At 41.0% G+C, this 17195-nt stretch overlaps 1 pseudogene; it reads right to left on the minus strand.

The window, feature by feature from the left end:
- Positions 1-12555: 12555 nt before the first annotated feature.
- Positions 12556-14785, minus strand: LOC138076256 (syncytin-B-like; annotated as a pseudogene).
- Positions 14786-17195: the final 2410 nt, after the last annotated feature.

A 17195-nucleotide genomic window follows, 5' to 3' on the forward strand; every position in this document is an offset into this window, starting at 1 on the left:
GTTTTCTTTTTTTCTTTATTTTTAATTGAAGGATAATTGCTTTACAGTATTCTGTTGGTTTCTGCCAAACATTAACATGAATCAGCCATAGGTATATATGAATCAGCCTCCCTCTTGAACCTCCCTCAACTTCCCAATCCATCCCACCCCTCTGTTGTCACAGAGCCCAGGTTGAGGTCCCTGAGTCATGCAGCAAATCCCACTGGCTATCTGTTTTACATATGGTAATATAAATGTTTCCATGCTACTCTCTTTGCTCATCCCATCCTCTCCTCCCCACCTTGTATCCCTAAGTCTGTTCTCTACATCTGCCCTAAAAATTGGTTCATCAGTACCATCTTTCTCAGTTCAGATCAGTTCAATTCAGTTCAGTCACTCAGTCGTGTCTGACCCTTTGCAACCCCATGGACTGCAGCACGCCTGGCCTCCCTGTTCATCACCAACTCCCAGAGTCTGCTTAAACTCATGTCCATCAGATCAGTGATGGATCCAACCATCTCATTCTCTGTTGTCCCCTTCTTCTCCTGCCTTCAGTCTTTCCCAGCATGAGGGTCTTTTTCAATGAGTCAATTCTTCACATCAGGTGGCCAAAGTACTGGAGTTTCAGCTTCAGCATCAGTGCAGAGGGTTCCTTTACTCCACATCCTCTCCTGCATCTATTATTTAAAAGGTTTTTGATGATTGCCATTCTAACTGGTATGAGTGAGATCCCACTCTAGTTTTGATTTGCAGTTCTCTAATAATGAACAATTCTGAGCATGTTTTCGTATATTTATTAGCCATCTGTGTGTCTTCTTTGGAGAAATGTTTGTTTAGGTCTTTGCCCACTTTTTGATTGAGTTGTTTATTTTTCTGGTATTAAGTTGAATGAGCTGCTTGTATCTTTTGGAAATTAATCCTTTGTCAGTTGTTTCATTGCTATTATTTTCCAGATGGTGGTTTTCTTTTCTACTTTATGTCCTTAAAGGAGTTTTCATGTACAGAAAATGAAATAAAATAATTATTATATAATTATATTCTTATAATGCTATAAACTATGCCACATTTACAGTGAGTTTACTGTTTTTTTTTTCATCAAGGAATATATAAGTACTACCGAATTCCGTCTTTTATTGTAGAAACAGCTCGATTCAGTAACTCAGTAGTGTCCAACTCTTTGTTATCCTATGGACTCCAGCACACCAGGCTTCCCTGTCCATCACCAATTCCTGAAGCTTGTTCAAACTCATGTCCATTGAGTCTGTGATACCATCCAACCATCTCATCCTCTGTCATCCCCTTCTCCTCCTGCCTTCAATCTTTCTCAGCATCAGGGTCTTTTCCAAAGAGTCAGTTTCTTCACATCAGGTGGCCAAAGTATTGGAGTTTCAGCTTCAGTGTCAGTCGCTCCAATGATTCAGGACTGATTTCCTTTAGGATGGACTAGGTGGATCTCCTTGCAGTCCAAGGAGCTCTCAAGAGTCTTCTCCAATACCATAGTTCATAAGCATCAGTTCTTCGGTGCTCAGCTTTCTTTATAGTCCAACTCTCACATCCATACATGACTACTGGAAAAACCATAGCTTTGACTAGATGGACCTTTGTTGGCAAAGTAATGTCTCTACTTTTTAATATGCTGTCTAGGTCGGGCATAACTTTCCTTCAAAGGAGCAAGCGCCTTTTAATTTCATGGCTGTAGTCACCATCTGCAGCAATTTGGGAGCCCAAGAAAATGAAGTTTCTCATTGTTTTCATTGTTTCTCCATCTATTTGCCATGAAGTGATGGGACCAGATGCCATTATCTTAGTTTTTTAAATGTTGAGTGTTAAGCCAACTTTTTCACTCTCCTCTTTCACTTTCATCAAGAGGCTCTTTAGTTCTTTTTCCATTTCTGCCATAAGGTTGGTGACATCTGCATATCTGAGGTTATTATATTTCTCCTAGCAATCTTCATTCCAGCTTGGGCTTCATCTATATATATATATAGATGAGCTTATATATATACAAGCTTGAGCTTCATATATATAATGGATTATTGATTTGAGTTTGTTGAATCATCCCTTGTGACACTGGAATAAATCCAACTTGATCGTGGTGTATGATCCCATTGTTGAATTAGGTTTAATTTTGTTGAAGATTTTTTCATCCATATTCATCTGAGCTATTGGTCTGTAGTTTTCTTTTTTGTAGTGTCTTTGTGTGTTATCAGGGTAATGGTGGCCTCATAGAATGAATCTGGGAGTGTTCTCCCCCTACAGTTTTTTTGAAATAGTTTGGGAAGATAGATAAGAGTTGTTCTTTATATGTTTGGTAATATCCACAGTGAAGCTGTCCAGACCTGGACTTTTGTTTTCTGGGAGTTTTTATTAGAAATTAAATTCCACTTCTAGTGATTGGTCTGTTCAACTTGTCTGTTTCTTCTAAACTCAGTTTTGGAAGGCTGTCTTTTCCTAGAAATTTGTTCATTTCTTCTCCTTGTTCAGTTGCTAAGTCATGTCCAACTCTTTCCGACCCCATGAACTGCAGCATGTCAGGCTTCTCTCTCCATCACTATCTCCCTGAGTTTGCTCAAACTCATGCCCATTTAATCCATTAATACCCCAAATGAACTTTTTTAGCCAACCCAATAAATAAGCTCTCCTTCCCAATCTTATTTTCTAGTCCCCTTAATTAAGCCCTCTTAGAATTCAGACCCACAGGTTCTCCTCCAGCACCTGTCAATACACAATGGCTAAGTCTCATTTTTTCTTTAGAATGCTAGGCATTATTAACACCAGGGTATCACAGAGATGTCAGAAGAGCCTAGAGGTTCAAAATGTCCAGGGTCATTCACCCAGATATTCTCTTTGCAAATGTCAAGATCCCATTTTATCCCAACCAGGCCCTGATCTTGTCTTAACTAACCTCCCTTGATTGGGCATTTAATCTTATCTGGAGCTCTACACTCCATTAACTACTAGTCATCAGTTTCTTCTGCCTTCCTGTTGCCTAAGACTGTTTTTGTAAGCTTTCAGAAGTTCTATAGATTTTCATGCGTGGTGATCAGTTGCCCACACCTTTCCATGATCTTTTTCTGGGGCAGTAATGGGCTTAACAATAGCCATTCATTTCCATTATTTTTAAAGTTTTTTTCCCAGTTCTTCTCAGAGGTCTGATACTTTTCACTAGCTAAAGCATAGCTCCTGCAGTGGCATCCTTCACCATTCACCAGTGGAATAAGGTTTAATAATTGGACGCCCACTTTATGTCCAGGCACATCTGTGTTCCCCTTACCAGTTGGACTGAAAGTGATCCTAGTCCCAATTAACATCTTATCTCAGTTTTCAGATGCCTCTCACTACCAACTGCCATAAGTTATTTATTCCAAAAACAATGCTTACATAAAATTTGGGGGCTTCCCAGGTGGTGCTAGTGGTAAAGAATCTGCCTGCCAATGCAATAGACGCATGATCCATCCCTGGGTCGGGAAAATCCCCTGAAGTAGGGAATGGCAACCCACTCCAGTATTTTTACATGGAAAATTCCATGGACAGAGGAGCCTGGCATGCTCCATGGGGTTTCAAAGAGTCAGATGCACCTGAGCACACAAATAGAATGTGATGTATAAATACCTATGGAAAGAAGGTGCCCGATTCTGTTTTCATTTAAAATACTTATGTTTTGTTCATCATCTTTCCTCACTCTAGTCTCTTTCCTGGAGAAAGAAAACCAAGTTTGTCAAAGAGAAAAATGGAACTATAAAGCCTTGGTCCTCCTCCAGTTACAGTCAATTCAGGGGTGTTGCCATCGCAGGAAGGGCGTGATCTTGGCCTAGGTAGCGATCGCCAGCTAAGGCAGGCTCCGGAGAAGCTGACAGCTGCAGGATGCCTTCTAAGTGTGATCCCAGCAACCCCAGCAACACGTCTTTCCGTAAAGGCCCATTCATAGGTGATGCATCCCTTGTTTGCCATAAGCAAAGTGCATATTGGTAAGGGGAAGGAGAAAAAGAAGTCTAAAATAAATCTTTTTGTGGTAGATATTGCTCAAGCTAATCAGCATCTGGGAAACTGCATCCCCCCAGTGAACCAGTGAAGTTCCTCAGTCGTGTCCGACTCTTCGCGATCCCGTGGACTGTAGCCCACCAGGCATCCATGGAATTTTCCAAGCAAGAGTACTGGAATGGGTTGCCATTTCCTTCTCCAGGGGATCTTCCCGACCCAGGGATCGAAACCAGGTCTCCTGCATTGCAGGCAGACGCTTTGCCATCTGAGCCACCAGGGAAGCCCCTGCCCCCTTGTAGTAAAGCTCTGTGGCTAGCTCAGGGTGAACGGAATGTGGGAAAAATTGAAGTCTATCACTGCCAGACAGAGACAGTTGAAAGCTCCCTCACCACCCAGCCTGACTTCCCCAGCTACAGTATTTGGGAAGCCACATACTCCAGGTGGCACAGCGACACCGTGGGTCCTCCAGCAGCCTGTGGCCTTGAGGTAATCACTTAAAGTATGGAGTGAGAGTTTAAATGTAGGGGTTATAGGCACATAGACGAAAATTGTTTGAGTAAAGAGTGAATACAGAGTAAATAAGAGAGCTTTGGACGGAGCTCTGGAAAGCTCCACCATTTAAATCTCAGAAGACTCTGGCAAAAGAGGTTGAGGAAGAGTGATAAGCACTTTAAGTTGGGTTCTAATATAACTATTCTACTATTTTCATAGCATTTTTGAGAATTATGTGAAATTACTTAATCCCTCCTCCCTTAAAATGTAAAGTACTTAGGAGCAAGGATCTTGTTGTTTTGTTCACTGTTAGCATGCTCAACATACAGTCCTTGACATACACAGATATTCTGTAATATTTGTTGAACTATTGAACTATAAAGGAAAATGACCAGATAGGGAGTGGAGGGGAAAGAAAAAAAAATATGTTATTAGGAAACCAAAGAAAGAAAGTGTAGTCAACTAGCAGGGACTGGTCAAGTAAGAACAGGATTGAGGGAGGCAATTTTGCCTTAGCCGTGAGAAGGGCAATCCTGACGATGGCTAGGAATCATTTAGTGGAGTTATGGGAGCAAAGTCCAGATGGTGTTGGGGTGTAGGAAGAATGATGAGTGAAGACATAGAAACAGGATGTATACATAACTCTCATTATGAGAAGTTTATGAAAAACATAAAAGTAGCTGGAAGAAGGTGTTTGTTTCAGGGATTTTTTTTAAGCTAAGACTCAAACATGTTTAAGTCTCATTGAGATACAGCTGGTGATAATAGAGTAACAAGGATTGAGAGCACAGACGATGGAACAGCCTATGGCAGGATGCAGGCACATAGCCACTATAACAGAGGGACGAAAAGGGGTGGGGGGTATTAGAGACGTAGGCAGATGTGAATACTTGCTGGCAGGAGATAGTGAAATTGTCTATCAACAATTATTGATAGATCAACAGAGAGTGAATAAAGAATCAAAAGGTTTGCAGTCATTGAAGATTAAAGAACCTTTTATTTTTCTGAGAGAGAAAGAAATGGAGCTGACTTCTGACACATGACAGAAATTCAGGCAATTTTAAGGTCCTTTTAAGTTTGTTGGCTATGAATTTATAGACTGTTACCAATCTGACTTGTCTGGATGATTTTTAGCTGCACAAAGCAGTCTATGGGCAAACTAAAGCTGAAGAGCTGGATTCATTCATGGTTGCAGTTTTGGTAGGCAGTTAGAATTAAAAGAAAATGAATAGGTTTGGGGCCTTATTGAAGAGAGAGACTCAAAATCTAAACTGGATTAGAAGAGAAGAGAGGAGAAGGCTGACCTGTAGGTAAAATAAATGAGTAAATGAATCGGAAGACAAAGAGTGGTCAAAAAAAAGTGCTTACGCAGGCAAACTGCAAAAACAGGAAGTTTGAATCCGAGATCATGCCTGAAGAAGAGATTTCAGAGGTGGGGCAGGTTTGAGTGAGGTCCCAGGTGTGGCCATGCCCTGGTGGAGATGGTGGAGGGAGGGCTGCAAGGGTGAAAACACAAGGAAACTCAGCAGCAATGGCAATAACTGGGTCAGTCTGTTGGCAGCAAATCTGAGGCCCAGTCATGTTGCCAAGGGTTGTGGCAGAAAAGCATATAGTGAGGCAGAAGGAGCTAAAGTCAACAGGAGGCTGGTGGTCAGCAGGGCTGTTCAAGGGTAACAAAATGAGCCAGGCCTGAGAGGGGATCACAGTGGTGGACTCGGGTGAAAGCAGACTGGAGGCCAGCGACTGGCTCAAACCCTTTTCTGTGGTCTCCTAATTTCTCTCAGCCTTTCATGCAGAGCTTAGGACCTGAAAGAATTTTGGGGGATCCTACTTTCTTTATGAAGAAAATGATGTTTAATGGACTTTCATGTTTCACCCAAGATAAGGAGTCAAAGCTACGTTTAAAAAATCCACATTTTTTTTGCTCTTAGTTTGATTTTCTCTCTTTCTATGTCTCCTTCCTTCTTCCTCTTTCAGTCCCTCTCAGCATTTAATTGAGGGAATGTTGTATTATCCCATTTTAAACTAATCTTTCTTATCATGGGTAGAAAATGTTTTTTGAAGCTTGTAAAGGCAAAATTTTAACAGTGGGATGTAGTTAACTCACATAGAGTCAATATTATACTGAATAAATACCTTCATGAGTATTATCATGATTAATAACTGCATATGTAAACCATGTTGCTTGTACATATGGTAATAAATATTTTATTCAGATTAGCCGTTATAATGAAATATTTAGTGACACATGATTGCAGGAACATTTCCAAAAGCAATTAGAGGATTCAAAACTGATGGAACTGCTTTTTTCAAAGTGATGACTCCCTATGAAACAAATTCTACTTTTAATGTGCTCTTTGAAGAGAATGACCAGTTTCTTTCAAGGTAAAATGTCATTATTACTGGGTGAGTGACTGATCTCTCTGAAGTAGAGGAAGCATCTTTCAAGCTAGAATAGAAAACATTGATTCATACAAAAAAACAATTTGGCATATCACAGAGGTTTAAATCACTGGAAAGGCTCTAGTGTTTAAAAGTTGGATTTCAGTTTCTAAGTAAATTGTACTGTTTTGCAGCCATCTGTTTCACAATTAAAATACATTTTTGAGAAGTATGTTCAAACATTAAAATCCTGAGAATGAGAAATAGAAGACATAATACTAAAGATCAAACTGTGCTTCAAATGCATCTTTAATAAAGTAATATACTAGTATACTATTATTATAGTATAAAGAAGCAAGATAAGAAAGAAAATACAAATATTTGTGAGTAGTTGCTATCATTTGAAAAAATGCCAACCACAAACTAGAGGTATGTTTCAATGATACGTCAATAACATCTGAATAAAACAATTAAGGTATACTAACAAAAATTCCTCTCACCAAAAAAAAGCCACCAGGTGAGTTATAAATTTAAAAGAAACATGTTCAAGCTAGAAATAATATCCTTTTATATTTTAAAAAAACACTAGAATATAATGTTAATTTTCCAAAAATCCACATGCCTGTCATTGATTAAAATAAAAACAATTGTTTTCTAATTTTTCTCATGAAAAATTAATAACTGTTCAGTGCTAAAATTCTAACTATACCTTGCATAATAGAGTAAGAATCTAATAAGCTTTCAAATGCAAAATTTCATAAAAATCACTTTTGATCAGATGAAAATTATTAAAATGATTTTTCACTGTTCCGTCACTGACTTGTATCTGACTCTGTGACCCCATGAAGTGCAGCACACCATGCTTCCCTGTCCTTCACTATCTCCTGGAGTTTGCTCAAACTCATGTCCACTGAGTTGGTGATGCTGTCCAACCATCTCTCATCCTCTGTTACCCCCCTCTCCTTTTGCCCTCAATCTTTCTAGCACCAGGGTTTTTTCCAATGAGTCGGCTCTTCGAATCAGGTGGCCAAAGGATTGGAGCTTCAGCATCAGTCCTTCCAATGAATATTCAGGGTTGATTTCCTATAAGATTGACTGATTTGATCTCCTTACTGCCCATAGGACTCTGAAGAGTCTTCTTCAGCATCACAATTCAAACGCATCAGTTCTTCAGTGCTCAGCATTCTTTAGGGTCCAATTTTCACATTCATACATGATTACTGGAAAAACCATAGCTTTGACCATAGGGACCTTTGTTGGCAAAGTCTCTGCTTTTTAATACACTCTCTAGGTTTGTAGTGGCTTTTTTCCCAAGGAGCAAGCATCTTTTAATTTGGTGGCCATAGTCACCATCCACAGTGGTTTTGGAGCCCCCCAAAATAAAATATGTCACTGTTTCTACTTTTTCCTCATCTAATTGCATGAAGTGATGGGACTGGATGCCATGATCTTAGTTTTTTTAAATGTTGAATTTTAAGCAAGCTTTTTCACTCGTGTCTTTTACCCTTCTGGCTTCCCTGGTGGCTCAGACGGTAAAGCGTCTGCCTGCAATGCGGAAGACCCGGGTTCGATCCCCTGGATCGGGAAGATCCCCTGGAGAAGAAAATGGCAATCCATTCCAGCACTCTTGCCTGGAAAATCCCATGGACGGAGAAGCCTGATAGGCTACAGTCCATGGGGGTCACAAAGAGTCGGACACGACTGAGCGACTTCACCTTTCATTTAAGAGGCTCTTCAGTTCCTCTTCACTTTCTCAAGTGGTATCATCTGCATATCTGAGATTGTTTATTTCTCCCAGCAATCTAAATTCCAGCTTGTGAGTCATCCAGCCTGGCATTTCCCATGATGTACTCTGCATGTAAGTTAATTAAGCAGGGTAACAATGCATCCTTGACGTACTCTTTTCCCAATTTTGAATCAGTCTGTTGTCCCATGTCTGGTTCTAACTATTGCTTCTTGACCTGCATACAAGTTTCTCAAGAGACAGGTAACATGGTCTGGTATTCCCATCTCTTTAAGAGATTTCCATAGTTTGTTGTGATCCACACTGTAATAGGCTGTAGCGTAGTCAATGAAGCAGAGTAGATTTTAATTCCCTTGCTTTTTCTATGATCCAGCAGAATTTGGGAATTTGATCTCTGGTTCCTCTGTCGTTTCTAAATCCAGCTGGTACATCTGGAAGTTCTCGGTTCACGTACTGCTGAAGCCTAGCTTGAAGGATTTTTAATAATTAGATTCTGACTATTTCTCTTTGTAGTACTAACTATATAGTTACTTTAAATAAAATAATAAAACCATTATACAAGTAACATGGATTTTGAAAATAAAATATAGCAACAGCACTAATTTGTACACTTTTTATGAGAAAACTTTGCAAAAGTACAATTTAAAGAATCTCAGTTCCTAATTTTTCTATATACTGTATATGCACTAAGGAATAGTGCATTTAAAAAAGGACTATGATCTTGATAATTCTCAAACGTATTATTTTTAAACTTCAATTGATTATTTTGGCAGCAAGAAGTTTTAAAATGTATTACTTTTTTTGAGTATAGTTGATTGATTTAATACAATATTACCAATATATTAGTTTCATGTGTACAACAGAGTGATTCAATATTTTTACAGATTATAAACCTTTTAAACTTACTATAAAATATTGACTATATTCCCTGTGATATCCTTGTATCTTGTTTATTTTATACACAATAATTTGTATTTCTTAATGCCCTGCCTTTATCATGCCTGTCCACCCCTTCCCCTCCCTACTGGTAGCTACTAGCTTATTCTGTCTGTGAGTTTGCTCCTGTTTCATTATTTTCATTCATTTGTTTTGTCTTTTAGATTCCGCATGTAAGTGATAACATACAGTATTTTTTCTTTTTTTTTTGTCTTTCTCTGTCTGACTTATTTCACTAAGCATGATAATCTCCAGGTCCAATCATGTTGCAGACGGCAAAATTTTATTTTTTTTTTTATGGCTGAGTTATATTCCATTGTGTGCATGTGTATGTACAAGTATGTGTGTGTGCACATGTGCACATGTGTTTTTATCTATATCCATGTGTCTATTGATGGACACTGAGGTTGTTTCCATATTTTAGCTTGGCTATTATAAATAATGCTGCTATGAACATTGGGATGTATCTTTTCAAACTAGTGTTTTCACTTTTATATTTTTATACACCAGGAGAAAAATTTATGGGTTATATTGTGGTTCTATGTTTATGTATTTTGAGGAATCTCCGTAACATTTTCCATAGTGGCCACACCAATTTGCATTCCCACTAACAAAGTACTAGATTTCCCTTTGCTCCACATCCTTGCCAACAATCATTATTTGCATTCTTCTTAATGATGGTCATTCTAACAATTGTGAAGTGATATCTCATTGGGGTTTGATTTGCATTTCTCTGATCAGCAGTGTTGAGCATTTTTTCATGTGCTGGTTAGCCATCTACATGTCTTCTTTGGAAGAATGTCTAGTTGGGTCTTCTGCCTATTTTTTTTATTTTTTTGGTATTGAGTTGGGTACGCTGTTAATATATCATGGATATTAACCCTTTATCATCATATAATTTTCAAATCTTTTCTCCCATTCAAAAGTTTATCTCTTCCTTTTGTCAGTGATTTCCGGTGCCATGCAAGCTCTTAATTTTTATTGAAATACAGTTGATTTACAATGTGTTTCAGATGTAAAGTTATACAAATATATGTAAATATATATACTTCTTTTACTTTATCTTCCAATCTAACAGTGTAGGAGCTTCCCTTTTCTCCATACCCTGCCCAGCACTTATGGTTTGTAGACATTTTGATGATGGCCATTCAGAACAGTGAGGTGATACTCATTTTACTTTTGGTTTGTATTTCTCTAATAATTAGTGATGTTGAGCATTGAGCATCTCTTCATGTGTTTTTGGCCATTTGTATGTCTTTGGAGAAATGTCTGTTTAGATGTTCTGCCCATTTCTTGATTGGGTTGTTTTTTATATAGAGCTGCATAAGTTGTTTGTAAATTTTGGAGATTACTCCTTTGTCAGTCCCTTCATTTGTGAATATTTTCTCCCATTCTGTGAGTTGTCTTTTCTTTTGTTTATGGTTTCCTTTAGTATGCAAAAGCTCTTAAATTTAATTAGGTCCCATATGTTTATTTTTGGTTTTATTTTCATTAGGGGGGTAGTTTGAAAAAATTCTTGCTGCAGTTTATCTTAGAGTGTTCTATCTATGTTTTCCTCTAATAATTTTTATTGTATCAACCTTATATTTAGGTCTTTAATCCATTTTGAGTTTACTTTTGTGTATGGTGATAAGGTGTGTTCTAATTTCATCCATTTACATGTGGCTGTCAAGTTTTCCCAGCACCACTTGTTGAAGATGCTGCCTTTTCTCCATTGTCCATTCTTGCCTCTTTTATCATAGATTAGGTGACCATGTATGGATGTGAGAGTTGGACTATAAAGAAAACTGAGCGCTGAAGAATTGATGCTTTTGAACTGTGGTGTTGGAGAAGACTCTTGAGAGTCCCGGACTGCAAGGAGATCCAACCAGTCCATTCTAAAGGAAATCAGTCCTGAATAATCATTGGAAGGACTGATGCTGAAGCTGAAACTCTAATACTTTGGCCATCTGATGGGAAGAACTGACTCATTTGAAAAGACCCTGATGCTGGGAAAGATTGAAGGCAGGAGGAGAAGGGGACGACAAAGGATGAGATAGTTGGATGGCATTACTGACTCAATGGACATGAGTTTAAGTAAGCTCCAGGAATTGGTGATGGACAGGGAGGCCTGGCATGCTGCTGTCCATGGGGTCACAAAGAGGCAGACATGACTGAGCAACTGAACTGACTGACTGAGGTGACCATAAATGTGTGGGTTTAATCTCTGGACTTCCTATCCTGTTCCATTAATCAAAATGTCTGTTTTTGTGCAAGTAACATAGTGTTTCATACTGTTTTGACAACTGTAGCTTTATAGTATAGTCTGAAGTCAGGGAGCCTGGTTCCTCCAGCTCCATTTTTCTTTTCAAGATTGCTTGGGCTATTTGTGGTCTTTTGGTTTCCATACAAATTGTAAACTTTTTGTTCTAATCCTGTGAAAAATAATCTTGGTAATTTGATAGAGATTCCATTGAATTTGTAGGTAGCCTTGGTTAGTATTGTAGCCATGCATTCCAGGAAACAAACTCACTCAGAAGGACAATGCAGATAGTGGAGTGCAGTTTATTACACCGGTGGGCCCAAGGCAGAGTCTCCTCTTAGCCAAGGACCCCAACCAGCATTTGTGAACATCTTTTATATCCCATGTGTACGTGTCTGAGCCCACCACTCCAAATTCGTTGAGACTTACATAAACCAAGGAAAATACAATCCCAATAACCCCATCATTCACGTACTGTGTGCTCATGTGCTCAGTCAAACAATTAGCCAATAATCAATAAACCCAAGGTTATACTCCAATAGATACAGAAAAATTTATGGCCTGTCTGGAGGAAGGGGTGATTAGTGTATGTTTTCTCATAGGCGATGAGTAACCTAGATACGATCTTCAAGTTCCGCTGTCTGGAGAGGGTCTTATCCTTCTGTTATTGTTTTCATAGGCACTAAACACAGAGTTCAGAGTCCATTGGAAAGGTGGCTGAAGCATGATCACCATGAACAGGCCTAAGATGGAGTCCAGGCCCTATGAATTCCTTCTTCATTCCCCCCTCTTGATGCTTTTAACTCATATTATGAGCATCACTCATAGGGATATATTGCACCATGGCTCTCCGACCACCAATTTGGGAGAATGACATCAACCTTCAGGTTACAAAGTTCATAACACATTGTAAAATTCAGGTTCCACAAAGCAGAACTATCAAGGCAACTATAACAGTGATAAATATAGTTTTCCACCAATCACCCTTCACCCAAGACAGGACTGAAGTCCAGAAAGGAATGTTTTCATTTGACATTGCTTTTACCTGGCTTTTCATGTCATCTAAAGCAGTCGATACATTGCCAGATAAGTCAGGAATGTATACACAACATTCAACCTTAATTATAGCACAGGTCCCTCCTTGAGCAGCTGTATGTCCAAAGCCATTCTGTTTTGAATTCCCGCTTTTCTCATTTGGATTTGCTCTTCATTTAAGGCTTGGATGGCTTTTGTTCTATCTAGGAGGGCCTGTTTTGTGAAATTAGTCAAGGCCTCTACTTTAATCATGATATCTGTTGTCCCTATAAAGGGTACGAATAAGGCAGCAATATACTCATACCATTGACACACAGATCTAGTCCACCTAGCATGTAAATAAGGTAGATTTACTGGGGCTTAGGTAAAGGTTAGGCTTTTGTTACACTGGCATTTTTATCAAATGTAACCCCATGACCCGAGTCTATTGACTGTAGGTCTTACACCAAGAGAGCAAGGAGAGGTTATGATTGACAAGAGAGAGGAAAGTCTCTTTTTTTTCATCCCAGAAAAGAGCAGAGTGGTTTAAACTCTCCTTGGCAGAGCGGTGACAACCACCAAGGAAGTCCGTCCATCACTGACAGAGGCACAGCCCTACATACCCAGCAGGTGGGAGTGTTGTGGAAGTCTGCATAGGAATGTGCCCATGAGATGAAAATACTGTCCTGAGTTGAAACAGAAGTTGAATTCAAAATCATGTTGATGAGGCCAAGCAGCAGGAGTTGATTGTGCCGCTTCATCCTGAAGGGGCTCGTCCAGGATCTTCTTTTCCTTCTTCTTAAGGGTGGTCTTAGTCTCTCGAGGGTCAGCGGCATCCCTCTGTGCAGTCCACTCAGTGTTTTTTGGGTCTGCATGGTATTTTCTTTTCACCCTCGTATGATGGATCCAAGGGACAATACCTGCCACTTTAACTGCAGTAGGGGTAGTGAGAATAACATAAGGGCCCTTTCACCAAGGGGCTATCAAATCATGTGTCCAATCTTTGACCCATACTTGGTCACCAAGCATAAATTCATGAATCTGTTCCCCAAGGGGGAATGGCACCCTTTCTTGTACAAACTTAGTTACCCGATTTATTACCTTACCCAGTTCCATCTGCTGTGAAATCCTATTCCCCCTGACCTGAGGCAAATTTGTTGACACTTTTTTTATTATGGCAAGGGGCCACAATTTTGTATGGAGAATAGCCTTGGGACTGTGGGGTCATCCTGAGTCTGAGCAGAGCCATCGGAAGCAAGTCCACCCAGGAGCAGTCAGTCTCTATGACCCACTTGGGGAGTCTCTTTAATGTCCGGTTGGTTCACTCCACCATCTCAGAACTCTGGGCCTATATGCAGTGTGCAGTTTCCTTTTGATTACTTGTTGTACTAAATCAGCTACAAAAGTCGGGTCATTGTCTGAACCAATGCTGGTAGGAAGTCCAAATCTGGGAACTATTTCCTAAGCAAGCACCGGGCTACTTCTGATGCTCTTTCAGTACAGGTAGGAAAAGCTTCTACCCATCCTGAGAACATACATACCATGACCAGCAGGTAACGGTAGTGTCGGTGAGGTTTCATTTCAGTGAAGTAACTCCTAGGTGTTCAAAGGGCAGTGTGCCTTTCAGCTGAATACCCAGAGGTTTTTGTCTGAATACCCAAGAGGCAGCATTAACCTGTGAGCAGGCAGCATGGCCTAGGTGTGTCGTTTGATGCGTTTGGCTTACCAGATAGTGTGCCAGCTCCTCTGATACTAATAATTTGCCACTTGGCAATTCCCACCATCCCTTTTCAGTCTTTATGGCCCCGTCCGCTTTGGCTAACCTGACAGCCGTTGTCCTTGTTTTATCAGGCTGGTGCCATCAGTATATAGGACCCAACTAGGGTTTGGAACCTTGTGTCCTTCTTTAAAACAAACCCCTTACCACTTCCTTGCAGATCTGTGCCTTCCTCTTCAACACCCGGTAACCTGCTTCCATCAGCAGCTGGAGGAGTGCTTTTGTCCCTTCCCAGCATTTTTCCTTGGTCTCAGCGGCCAGCAGCAGGTCATCCCCATATTGTAGGAGCCAACATCCATACTCTTCCAGATGGAGTGAGTTCAGGTCAGAAGCCAAGGCTTGAGCTGTTGCTTGGTGCCACTGACTGGATCCTCCCATTTACAGGCAAAGATGGGCTGTGAGGCTGGGACAAGGCGTAGGCAGAAGGCATCCTTGAGATCTAGGCGAGAATAAACTTTAATCCTCGGCGGGAGGAGGCTAAGTAAGGTATAGGGGTTTGGAACAATGGGATGTAAAGTCACAGTAGCCTGGTTGACTAGCCTGAGATCCTGTACAGGCCTATAATCCTGTCCTCCTTCTTTTTTGGCTGGCAGGATTGGCATATTCCAAGCTGACTGGCACTCTACCAGAATGCCTGCTTGTTTCAATCTATTGATGTGAGGCTTTCTAACTGGGATGGTGCCTGGTTTGAGTTCTATTATCACTGGGGCTTGATGTTTAGCCAGCCTGGGAGGTGGGAGGGTTGTCTTCCGCCCAGACCTCAGGGAATAATTGAGTTAGCTCTTCCTCATGCTCTTCCAGCCCACCCGGTCTGCCTTCAGAGGCTCATGCAATCTCCACTGATCTTGGGGAGGGGGGGTCTTGAGAGAGAGAGCAAATAAGTCATAGTGTCCATCCGGAAGGTGGGCCTCTCCCCAGGGGGGAAAGTCACTTGTGCTCCTAGTTTGGAGAGCAAGTCTCTTCCCAACAGGGGTACTGGGCACTCAGGAATGTAGAGGAATTCATGAATATCTTGGTACGCTCCCATCTGACATTTTCTGGGCTGGCAAAACAATTTAATCATCTCCTCTCCCGATACCTCAGTTACAGCGGTAGTCTTTTTGGACAGTGGTGCCATAGGATTTGTTACTGCCAACAGTTCTGCTCCTGTATCCACCATGAGGTCAATGTTTTGGTCCCCCACTTTTAAGGTTAACATGGGTTCTCTGGGATCTGATATCTCTGAGCCCAGGCTGCTGCTGCTGCTGCTGCTGCTAAGTCACTTCAGTTGTGTCCCACTCTGTGCTACCCCATAGATGGCAGCCCACCAGGCTCCTCACAGCCCTATTTAATTTCCAAGTCAGCAAACCCGCAACTGCGGGAGCTTACTCTTCCTTCCTTGCCTTAGGGCATTCATTCTTCCAGTGGCCCAAAGCTTGGCACCAGGCACACTGGTTTGGCTATAACAGGGCCCAGGGCCTCTGTTAGGACTGGTTGAAGGACTGTCCTGTCCCTGGGGCAGAGGAGGTTTTCCGGAGAGCCCGAGATAGACTTTCCCAGAGTAGTAGGTAGCATTGCAAATCTCTTGTCTGATCTCTTTCATTCCCTCAGGCTCTCTGGCAGAGTACAGTTCAGTTCAATCGCTCAGTCGTGTTCGACTCTTTGCGACCCCATGAATCGCAGCACACCAGGCCTCCCTGTCCATCAACAATTCCCGGAGTTCACTCAGACTCACGTCCGACGAGTCCGTGATGCCATCCAACAATCTCATCCTCTGTCGTCCTGTTCTCCTCCTACCCCCAATCCCTCCCAGCATCAGAGTCTTTTCCAATGAGTCAACTCTTCGCATGAGGTGGCCAAAGTACTGGAGCTTCAGCTTTAGCATCATTCCTTCCAAAGAAATCCCAGGGTTGGTCTCCTTCAGAATGGACAGGTTGGATCTCCTTGCAGTCCAAGGGACTCTCAAGAGTCTTCTCCAACACCACAGTTTAAAAGCATCAATTCTTCGACACTCAGCCTTCTTCACAGTCCAACTCTCACATCCATACATGACCACAGGAAAAACCATACCCTTGACTAGACGGACCTTAGTCGGCAAAATAATGTCTCTGCTTTTGAATATGCTATCTAGGTTGGTCATAACTTTTCTTCCAAGGAGTAAGCGTCTTTTAATTTCATGGCTGCAGTCACCATCTGCAGTGATTTTTGGAGCCCCCAAAAATAAAGTCTGACACTGTTTCCACTGTTTCCCCATCTATTTCCCATGAACTGATGGGACCGGATGTCATGATCTTTGTTTTCTGAATGTTGAGCTTTAAGCCAACTTTTTCACGCTCCTCTTTCACTTTTGTCAAGAGGCTTTTTAGCTCCTCTTCACTTTCTGCCATAAGGGTGGTGTCATCTGCATATCTGAGGTTATTGATATTTCTCCCAACAATCTTGATTCCAGCTTGTGTTTCTTCCAGTCCAACATTTCTCATGATGTACTCTGCATATAGGTTAAATAAGCAGGGTGACAATATACAGCCTTGACATACTCCTTTTCCTATTTGGAACCAGTCTGTTGTTCCATGTCCAGTTCTAACTGTTGCTTCCTGACCTGCATACAGATTTCTCAAGAGGCAGGTCAGGTGGTCTGATATTCCCATCTCTTTCAGAATCTTCCACAG

The sequence above is a fragment of the Capricornis sumatraensis genome, chromosome 3, assembly GCF_032405125.1.
Source record: "Capricornis sumatraensis isolate serow.1 chromosome 3, serow.2, whole genome shotgun sequence".
In the NCBI taxonomy this organism is placed as follows: domain Eukaryota; kingdom Metazoa; phylum Chordata; class Mammalia; order Artiodactyla; family Bovidae; genus Capricornis; species Capricornis sumatraensis.